Here is a 9,176-nt window from a genome sequence, read left to right as displayed (position 1 = left end):
TTCCTTTTTTTCCAAAATGCCCCTTGTACTCTAGAGAGTTTCTTCCCAGCTTCTCACCAGCAGCTCTAAGCTTGTCCAAGCAAGGCTATTGGAAGGAACTGCCTTCACCCAACACAACAGATGCCTCAATTTACACCCATACACCCGTACCCTCGCGGGGAAGTCCCAGCAGCACTTCTCGCAGAAATTTCAAGACTGTGTATCATCTATAGTGCCGGTTCAGGGTGAAAATGTGGGTGTAAGAAAAGTGAGCAGAGGTGTTTACTGGCAGCCTCAGGGAAGGAGGTTGTTACCCAGCAGGGGGTTAGTGGAGCTTCAGAGCCATGAAGGAATTCCTGAGTTTTCCTTTGTCTGTTATATCCTTTTGTTTTTGACACAGGGTCTTGCTGTGTAGCCCAGGCTGGCCTCAAACTCACAGCGATCCTCCTGCCTTAGCCTCCAAGTGCTGGGTTTGGAGATGTGCACCCCCACGCCCAGACCTGAGTTTCCATTTAGAGCCAAGGAGGGACAGAGAGAGGACCGTGGCTCCCGAGGCCAAGAGCACATAGGGAGGGCAGGAAGCAGGCTCCGCACAGCCCGTCTCAGGAGACGCAAGCTGCACCCTGAGGTCCTGAGGGCTCCAGCCGTCGGGTTGTAATATCAGAGGCGAGTGGGGGTCCCTGGAGAACAAGTAAGACGCAGTGTGCCGGCTCAGGTCCCCTCCGGGAACAGCCCTCCCCTGGGTTCCGGTGAAGCTGACCCGCCCAGAGGACACGCAGGTGGCCACATGGCCCAGGCTGGGTCAGTTCGAAATGAAGGGGGCACAGCTCACGCGGACGCTACTGGGCCTCTGCGTTCCCTTTGCGGGAACAGCGCCCTCTTTCGGTCAGAGCTGCTGAGGATGCGCGGAAAGGGGGCCTCTGGCGTCTGTGACACTGAGGCGGAGGATGAGGCCGGAGCCAGAGCGGAGAGGTGGACGCTGCGGGCCCAGTCGAGCGGAGAGATCTGAGCTTGAAGTTAGATTTAAATGGGATTTTTGGCCATATGCTCCAGTATATTCCACAAGTCCCTTTGAGTCATTAAGTCGTCTTGGGCAAATAAGGGATCTTTGGTGTTTGTGGGGCTGGAGATTAAACCCGGGGCTTCTCACGTACCACTGAACTACACCCCCAGCGCCTTTTATTTTTTTGTTTCAGACAGGATCTGCCCACATTTACCAGGCCGGACTCAGACTTGTGATTCTCCTGCCTCAGCCTCCTGGTAGCTAGAACTCTGCTTTTGGTTATGATTTAAATTCCTGTGGATGCTGGGGTCTAAAGTTGGGTTTTACATGTGCTAGTCATGTGCCCTGCCTCTGAGTTAAACTCTCACCCTGAGACTGGAGTCGAAATTACACCTGGAAACAGTGGTGCTTTTTCTGATGTTTTAAACCCTCCCATCCTCTGTCATGAGCCTCATTTTTCCTTCATAGAAACCCTGCGTCTTCCCTGTTAAGTGCACCCCCTTATTGTATGAATCTGAATGAAATGTTTCCTTTTCCACTTCTAGCCAGTGGAATAATCTCTTCTTCAGTAGTGACTGACTCTCTCTCTCTCTTTTCTTTTCTCCCTGTCCCCCAATCCCCGTACCGGGGAATGAACTCAAGACTTTGCGCTTACCAGGCAGGTGCAGTGCCACTGAGTTACATCTCCGGCCCTCTCTTTTATTTTTTTCTTTCTTTTTGTTTTTGTTTGCTCGCTTAGTTCCGTATCTGTTTTTAAACGTTTTGGGATTTTTTTTTGAGACAGCACGTCACTCACTAGGCTATCCTTGAATGATTTGGCCCAGGCTGGGCTCCAATCCTGGATCCTCCTGCCTCAGCCTCCTGAGTGCTGGGATTATAGCTATGTGCCAGTGTCCAGTTGCAATTGTATTTCTTTGTATAGAATATTTACAACCAAATCACAGGGAGGTTGAGTGGCAACTTCTTCTTGACTGCTCTTTTGTGTTTTCTGGTTTTTTTTTTTTTTTTTCTTCTTGCATTTTGTTTTCTGATTTACTGTGTATATAAGATTTTTACATTAAAGTCATGCTGCCCTCATAAAATAAAGCAGAGTGGACTGGGGATGTAGCTCAGTGGCACTGCACCTGCCTGGCCAGCGCAAGGTCCTGAGTTTGATTCCTGGTGCCAAAAAATAAAATTAAAAATAAATAAATCAGAGTTTCCATCTTTTTTCTGTGACCAAGAATGATTTAAGTAACAGTGGAATTACCTTTATTTTTATTTCTTGGCCTGAAAGTAGTTAAACTCCCTTTGAAATCATCAGGATCTGGTGTGTTTGGAAATCATTTTACACATTGAGAAAAAATGGTCTGTGATCTAAAAGCAAGTTAGGAGACAGAGTGCAAACCGGAGAGCCAAACCGCACCTCCCTGTCCCTGAGCGGCCCCACTGCCGCTCCTGTGAGGCACAGGTGAAGCTGCAGGGGATGCAGGGGCAGAAGCACAGAGGGCCGAGCTGGGCTGTGACTTGGTCTCGCGCGGAGCTGGTTTCCTCTGCTGTCACTCAGGTCGTGTGGAGTTGAAGCAAGCGAAGGCCCCGGCAGACGCCCCCAGACTGCTCCCTCCCTGCTCGCCCTCCTCCCTCTGTGTGAGTCACCCGCTGCGTTCCCACCCTTCCCCCCCCTGCGGTGACACCTGCAGCCCCTGAGCAAAGCCTCCGACCCACGACCCACGACCCACGTGCCCAGCAGCAGCGGGGTGGCCCGGAGATGCCTGCGCCTCAGCCACCGCGGCCCCTCCCTCCCGGGGCTCACGACGCCCCCCCACCACTAAGCCCTTTGCCTCCAGCAGGCTGCCAACCCTGGTAAAAGCCCCGAGGGACCCCTGCCCCATCCTCTGGATGAGGGGAAGGGAAGGTGTCCAAGGTCCCAGAGCGGAAGGAGAGGGAAGGATGTGAAACTGTGGGGTCCTGCCCTCCCCAGCCCCCCACCACCCTGACCACCTTCACCGCACCGCCCGGCAGGGTCCTCCAGCTCAGCACAGCCCACCTCCGCCTGCAGCACCCCAAGATGCCAGCCGGCCCACGGGCCTCCTTGCACCTCCCTTGGCTTCCTGTGCTTTCCTTTCCTTGCTGGGGACCAGGGCTTTCTCAGCGGCTCAGTTACCTGCAGCCCTATGGGTGCACCCTGCGCTCTCCCCATGTGAGTCCCAAGTCTGCCATTTGTCTGCTGTGACCAGAGGCCAATTGCTGAGCCTGTGTGAGCCTTAGTTTACTGGTCTACAAAATGGGCCCAATGGTACCCTGGGGCCTTGAAAGAACGGAAAGATGAGCAGGGTGCTGTACTTACAAAGCCATGCTGCCTCCGGGGCTGGCCTGCAGGGGACAGCCTGTGTGCTGGGCTGTCACTGTGTCGCTCTCTGGACCAAATGCTCCAGGAAGCTAGGTGTGGTGGTGCACGCCTGTAATCACAGCACTTGGGAGGCTGAGGCAGGAGGATCGTTGTTGTGAGTTCAAGGCCAGCCTGGGTTACACAGCAAGTCCTTGTCTCAAAAAACTAACTCCCTCCTCCCACCCACTCACAGATGAGCAGAGAACCAGCAAGAAGATGCCACCAGCCCAGCGCCCTGGCCACTCCGTGGCAGGGACACCCCTCTCCCTGGACCGTCAGCTGCGCTAAGCCTTCCCATAGCTGGGCCCCTGTACAAGTCATTTCTGCAAGCCAGCACTCTGACCAGAGGGTGAAAACAGTATCCACTGCAGGGCCCATCTGAGGAGCAACCACAGCATACTCAAGGAACAGGGCTCCAAGTAAGGACTGGAAGCAGAGCACGGTGACACAAGTCTATAATCTGTGTTCTGGGAGGCTGAGGCAGGAGAGTGCATGTTCAAGGTCAGCCTGAATGATTTAGTGAGACCCTATCTCAAAATAAAAAACAAGGGGCTAGGGCCATCAGTGCCGAGGCCCGGCGGGGGGGCTGCACTTCCTGACTTTGACCCCCGCACCTCTGACAATTCTGAGGCACCCTGAAGACACTGAGATCGGCCTCTTCACATCGGCCTCCCTCCTTTGCTGACTGGGCCCTGGGAGCCCAGGCACAGGGCAGGAGGCTGCGACGCTGCTCCAGCAGCTTCGAGCTCCTTCTCTTCCTCCTCGCTTCCGCTGTTGCTAGGCCTCTGCTGACGGCCTGGGCTGGATACCAGCCTTCAGCTGCGAGCTCAGCCTGCGGCTGCTTCCTGTATCCCCAGGGTCCCGCAGGCCTGAAACGCCCTGCACCCACACCAGGCGCTGGCCACAGGCTCCCTGCTCCCACCCAGATGCCCACGCCAACTCTGGCCCTGTCAGAGAAGACAGCACGTTCAGTTACATGTGAATGGCACAGAAACAGCAGACAGTGTTTTCTAGTAAGTATGTCCCAAACATCACATCCTGGGTTTGTTGTTTGTTTGAGGCAAGTGCTCACTAAATGGCTCAGTTTTCCAGGCTGGGCTGGAAGGTACAATCCTCCTGCCTCAGCATCCCAAAATTCTAGGATTATAGGCAAGCACCCCCGACACTGCCACATCCTGTACTTTCCTTTGTGGGATCTGGCAGCCCAAAGGGCGGGGCTGGATTTGTTCAGAAAGATCTGACCCATCAAACTTCTGCTGGAGAATTTCAGGCTTCCTGTGCCTCAGCATGCCTCTCGGGCCCTGTCCAGGGCTCGCTGTTCTTGCTGGGCAAAGAAGCCAGCTGTGCCACATGGCCTGCCTCCCAGGCGCTGCCTCTGGTGCCCACCACACGGTCCTCTGAACTGGGTGGTTTGGGGTGAGGTGGGAAAGAAAGCACAGCCTGCCCCAAATCCACAGCCCTATGAAGAGTGGGGCCCACAGCCTCTCCCCAAGCAGAGAATCTGCCCATTTCACAGATGTGGACATGGCAGACCCCCCCCCGGGCCCCCAGGGCTGCCTGGCACAGCACACCTGCCATCGTGGAGACTCAGCTGAGGCCCCAGTGTGACCTGGAGCCGCAGCACCTGGGGAGGACGGTAGGGCTCCCCTCCTCCCTCTGTAGCAGCGGGCCGTGACATTTCCTGTTGGGGAGCAGCCACAGCCGCGCCGAGCCAGTGGAGAGCCAGATCTGGCCGGGGCCTGGGGGGACTCGGGTCAGGACTCCGCCAGCCTGGCCCGTGCTGGACGCTGGCTCCTCGCCTCAGTTTCCTCACCCAACAAACTGGGCCAGCTGCGCTGCCTGCATCACAGGGCGGGACAAGCTCACAAAGGGTCTCGGGCTGGGGTACAGCTTGGGGCACAGCATGTATGAGGCCCCGTACTGGTACCAGAACTAAAAGAAAAAGAAAAGGATGGTCTTGAATAACCAAGTTCCATAACTCACTCTTATTGCATGTTACATGTCAGACACTGCTCTGGGAACTTCACGTCCCTGCTGCATTATCCTGCTTCATCAGGGAGGAAACTGAGGCAGAAAGATGAGGTCACTTGCTCAAGGTCCCGTGGCTACTGTGTCACCATCACAGCCAAGTGTAAAACACTCAGCAAGAAGCACTCTGCGCCTCTGGGGTCACCAGCCAGAAAATCCAGAAACAGGATGAGGGAATTTATAGAAGGACACAGCACCCTTTCAGGTGAGTAAGGAAAGTACACATGACACAATACACGGTGTCAGGACAAGGTTTAGCCATCTTAGAAATAAAATAATAGGGCTGGGGATTTAGCTCAGTGGTTCTGCTGCCTCCCTCACAAGCACAAGGTCCTGAGTTTGATCCCCAGTACCAAAAGAAAAAAAGAGAGAGTATGATGTATCAGAATAATTTTTTTTAAAGAAATAAAATAATGGCACTGTTCTATACCTCATCCCTTACACTCACATAAATTACACTAAAGATTTAAATATGTCAGGCTTAGTGGCCCACACCAGTAATCCTAGCACTCTGGGAGGCTGAGGCAGGAGGATCATGAGTTTGAGGCCAATCTGATTGACTTAATGAGTCTCTGTCTCCAAAGTAAAATTAGAAAAAACAAACAAAAATGGGCTGCGCATGCAGCTCAGTGCAGAAACCTTGGGCTCAGTCCCCACCAGTATGAGGGAGGGCATAGAGAGGGAACACACCAGAAATCATTTGAAATCAACTACATAGAGCACAAAACCTCGCGTGGAAAAGCCCAACACGCGTGAACAGTGTTAAACAGTAGACAAGGGCGGCTGAGAAGTTTAGTTTCACACTGCGTGTATGATCATTCAAAGGAGTTCTTTTTTAAAAGATAAGAGAAAAACAAGGAAAGCAAAGTAACTAAGAAAAAGACTGCTCAGAAAGAATAGCAAGTGAGTACGGACAGAGATGACTGGAGCGTGTGCCCGCCTCATTCACAGCAACAGAAATGCAAAGTGAGGCCACAGCGTGGCTCCCACCTCCACCAAGCCACTTGGCGGTGGCAGCAGCGAGACTGTCAGAGCCGTGGGTTGGGGACTGGGGAGCTCAGCAGCACCTCCAACCCGGGGCGTAGTTCCCCGCCACCGAGAGACTGCACTTCCGGGGGCAGCCACACAAGCTCTCCCACGTGTGCCTGGAGCTGCGCAGGAGGTTTTTCCTGGTGGCCTCTTCTCCTCCCTGCATGACGTGTCAGGTCCCATCTAAGTTTGCCCACGCTAGAGGACGAGCTCAGGTCTGCCCGGTAACTGAAGCCACCACTAAGTGACCGGCGGACGCCTCTGTCCGCGTGCTTGGCAAAGGGAGCACAGGACGAGACGGTAAAGGGTGCCACTGCACTGCTCAGAACGGCAGGCAACTGCAAACGTGGATTTTCTATTTCTGGGATTTTACATTTAATATCTTCAGACCCCATTTGACCCCAGGTAACTGGAACTATAGACCACAAAACCACAGAACCACAATCCCGTACATTGTTACACGAAAGGCAAAGACACAGCAGGGCACAGGGTGCACGCCTGCAATCCCAGCACTCGGGAGGCTGAGGCAGCGGGTCACAAATTCAAGTCCAACCCATGCAACTTCGCAGCTTAGTGAGACCCTGTCTTAAAATGAAAGTGGGGTGCTGGGGCTGCGTGTGAAGGCACTGTGTTCGATCCCCAACACTATTTAAAAGCTTCAAAATACAGGCCAGGGATTTAGCTCAGTGGTTCTGCCTCCTGCCTTGCAAGCTCAAGGTCCCAAGTTCGATCCCTGGTACCAAAGAAGTCAGACCTTTTAGCTGGGCACAGTGGCTCATGCCTATAATCCCAGCACTCGGGAGGCTGAGGCAGGAGGATCGCTGTGAGCTTGAGACCAGCCTGGGCTACATAGTGAGTTCCAGGTCAGTCTCAACTACATAGTGAGACCCTGTCTCAAAAAAAACAAAAGCAAATACTAGCATTTGCGTATGAAAGAGATGCCGCAAATACACGCATATGAGTTTGCTTCTGGACTTGTGAAGACCCCTGGGTTACTGGCAACACCACTGCCATTGACAGGGTCTCGGTAGTCAGGGCCGGAGAGGGAGGTCTTCTCGGCATCCCAGGCCCTGACACCAAGCCCTTTAACGAAATGGCAGCATCTTTGCAGCAAGCACGCGTCCTCCACAGGAGGACACCTTGAGTCACCTCCAGCTGACTGACCAGGTGACTGACAGTGCCTCAGACCAAGCCTATGCTAGGTAAATATCCATTACTCGGTGATGTGCAGGGGATTATGACACAGGAACAAGACTGGATGTGCTCAGTGCAGAGGAAAAGATTTGTTCAAGATTTTCAACCTGAGGTTGGTTCAAACCATGTGTGCGGAGCCCAAGAGCAGGACGGCAACTGTACACCCTGAAACGCCTTTGGAGTTTGAATCACAACTGACATTTTTCTTTTCTTTGAAACTTCTTTGTTATTCTATGTACAGACCATTTAAAATATGTATTTAATTTCTAATTTTAGAACTTTGAAAACAGGCATTGTGGTACTTGTCTGGAATCCCCATGACGCAGGAGGCTGAGGCAGGAGGATGTGACTTTGAGGACAACCTGGGTGATTTAGCAAGACACTGTCTCAAAATTAAATAGTTAGGTGTGGTGGTGCACACCTGCAATCCCAGCACTCAGGAGGCTGAAGCAGTAGGATCCTTATAGTTTGAGGCCAGCCTGGACTCCATAGTGAGGCTACACTTACGCTATGTATCAAGTTTAAGACCAGCCTGGACTACACAGCAAGACCCTGTCTCAAAAACAAATAAATAAATAAGGGCTGGGGATATAGCTCAATGCAAGGCTCTGGGTTCAATCTCCAGTACTGCAAAAAGTAAAAATTAACAAAGAAGAGGAGAGGAGGGAAATTCTACCCCACGCTACATCAACAAGCTGAGGACACCACGCTGGATGAAACCAGCGCGCCACAGGAAGACAGGAAACAGAAAGGGGCTGGGAGGAGGGGCGTGGAGCTGCTCAGCGGGTAGAGCTTTGTTTCGCAAGCTGAAAGACCTGGAGGCCTGCGGCACATTTTAAGTGTGAACACACACACTGGGCTGCTGAGCTGCACCTCACAAGGTTAGATGGTAATTGGATGCTGCGTGGGGCATGGGGTTTTTTAACTGCAGTTTTTTTTGTTTTTTTTTTAATTAAACTGTACCACCAGCGTGCAGCCTGTCCTGAAGGCAGTGTCTCCAGAGGTGGGTGTGAGCCTGTATAAGGACCGAGGGGCCGCAGGGAACCTGGCACTGAGGTTCTCTAGCACCTGTCATTTTAAAGCTTGCTATCTATCTATTTAGTTTTGTTTTTTTGAGACAGGGTCTCACTATGTAACCCAGGCTGGCCTCCAACTCCCAGCAATCCTCTGGTCTCAGCCTTCTGAGAGCTGGGATTATAGGCATTCATCACCTCGCCTGGCTTTATAGCTCTTTCTAAATTCATTCACGCAACAATACTTGCTGAGCACCTGTTCTGTGCCCAGCTCCGTGCCAGCCCTCAGTGGCACTGAGGGACCAGGACCCATGGTCCAGACACGGCAGATGTGAGACAGCAAACACACGTGAGCGTCAGTGCTGGGGACTGGGCACAAGCCGTGGTGGAGCACAGGATTAGTGTGTGTAAGGACCTGGACTTGAACCAGTGTCAAAGAATTTTAAAAATGATCAGTGTCGCAAAGCCAATTCCATACGGTAACAATGCAAGGGGTGGGGGCAAGATCACATGGAAAAGGCCCCTCCACGGAGGGGAACCTTCAGCCTGGATCCAAATGACA

This window comes from Fukomys damarensis, unplaced genomic scaffold, assembly GCF_012274545.1.
Source record: "Fukomys damarensis isolate Sample0158 unplaced genomic scaffold, DMR_v1.0_HiC HiC_scaffold_34, whole genome shotgun sequence".
Lineage (NCBI taxonomy): Eukaryota > Metazoa > Chordata > Mammalia > Rodentia > Bathyergidae > Fukomys > Fukomys damarensis.
Note: the sequence above shows the minus strand (reverse complement) of the source record.